The sequence below is a fragment of the Propithecus coquereli genome, unplaced genomic scaffold (genome assembly GCF_000956105.1).
Source record: "Propithecus coquereli isolate 6110/MARCELLA unplaced genomic scaffold, Pcoq_1.0 Scaffold57, whole genome shotgun sequence".
Taxonomy (NCBI): Eukaryota; Metazoa; Chordata; class Mammalia; order Primates; family Indriidae; genus Propithecus; species Propithecus coquereli.
The window spans coordinates 4,374,893-4,376,654 of record NW_012151618.1 but is presented as its reverse complement, the minus strand read 5'-3'; the positions used below and the strand labels follow the sequence as shown (position 1 = coordinate 4,376,654).

General features: G+C 35.3%; 1 protein-coding gene across 1 annotated transcript in view; it reads left to right on the top strand.

Moving 5' to 3' along the window:
- Window positions 1-1,762, top strand: part of DYX1C1 (dyslexia susceptibility 1 candidate 1) — a 76,065-nt gene that overhangs the window by 32,305 nt on the left and 41,998 nt on the right. The gene's annotated exons all lie outside the window — the stretch shown is intronic.

Below are 1,762 nucleotides of genomic sequence, written 5' to 3'. Positions count from 1 at the left end.
TACCTTTTATTGCTTTTGAAACAGCTTCATAAAGCACTCTTCTTTTGTCTTACTCCTCCTCAATGCTATTTTTAAAATTGTATTTTAAAATTATGGTGAAATACACATAACATAAAATTTACCATCTTAACCATTTTTAAGTGTGCAGTTCAGTGGCATTGAGTATATTCACATTATTGTGCAACCATCATCACCATCCATCCACAGAACTATTTTCATCTTGCAAAACTGAAATTCTTTATCCATTAAATAGCAATTGTCCATTCTCCTTCCTCTCCAGTTCCTGGTAACCACCATTCTATTCTCTGTCTCTATGAATTTGACTACTCTTGGTACCTCATATAAGTAGAATCATGCAGTATTTGTCTTCTTGGGACTGGCTTGTTTCGGTTAGCATAATGTTCTCAAAGTTCAGCTATGTTGTAGCATATGTCAGAATTTCCTTCCTTTTTAAGGCTGAGTAATATTCTGTTGTGTGTGTATATACAGATATATATATACACACACAGACACCCTACATTTTGTTTATTCATTCACCTGTTGATAGACACTTGGGTTGCTTCCACCTTTTGGCTATTATGAATAATGCTGCTGTGAACATGGGTTGTACATACATCTCTTTGAGACCTTGCTTTCAATTCTTTTGATAATGTACATAGAAGTGGAGTTACCAGATCATATGGTAATGGGAATTCTATTTTTAATTTTTTGAGGAACTGCCGTACTGTTTTCCATAGCAGTTGTATCATTTTATATTTCCACCAACAATGCGCAAGGGTTGCAGTTTCTCCACATTCTCACCAACATTTGCTTTCTGTTTTGTTGAGAGGAGTCGTCCTAACTGGTGTGATGCAGTATCTCATTGTGGTTTTGATTTGCTCCTCAATGCCATTTTAATTTGAAATGTATCTCTGAAACCAACCTATTGCACTTTTTCTTGGATTCTTTGAGATATTGGTAAGTAGAACCTTTATTTTTGCTTGATCTTTTCCTCTCCCATTATTTGGCGTACACTTACTCTTCTTTTGTTAATAACAGCTTTATTTCTCAACTAGCCTTCAAATTCTGCTTATTGAGAGCAGTATAGTCTGCTCAAGCTGTGATAACAAAATACCACAGAATTCATGGCTTAAACAGCAGAAATTTATTTTCTCACAGCTCTGGAGGCTGAGAAGTCCAAGGTGTTGGTGGTGCTGATTCAGTTTCTGGTAAGGACTCTTTTCCTGGCTTGCAGACAGCTTCCTTCTCACTGTGTCCTCAAATAGTAGGGGAAGAGAGAATGAACTCTCTGGTGTCTCTTCTTTTAAGGACACTATTCCTGTTATATCAGAGCCCTACTCTTGTCTCGTTTGACCTTAATTATGTTCTGATAAGCCCTGTCTTCAAATACGGTTACACTGGGAGTTAAAACTTCAACATACGAATTTAGGGGTAACGCAGTTCAGTACATAGCAAGAAGAGATAGGTATTGAAATGAAAATCAGTTTTGTTACTTTTTGGCTTTGGCTGAAACAGATACCTATATCATTCTAAACACCAGATTCTCATTTCCACAGAATATAAGCAAAGAATTAAATACTTAAATTTTGAAGTTGACAACTGCCCAAAAGAACTTTTAAAACAATATCACATATTTGTTCAACTTTAGACTGAATTAATGCTAATTAATTAATTTTCTTAGCTTAAAGGGAACTCATTGTTAGGATAATATGTAACTACATGTGGAAGATAGAACTTTAAGATATTCTTACCTGGCATTTTC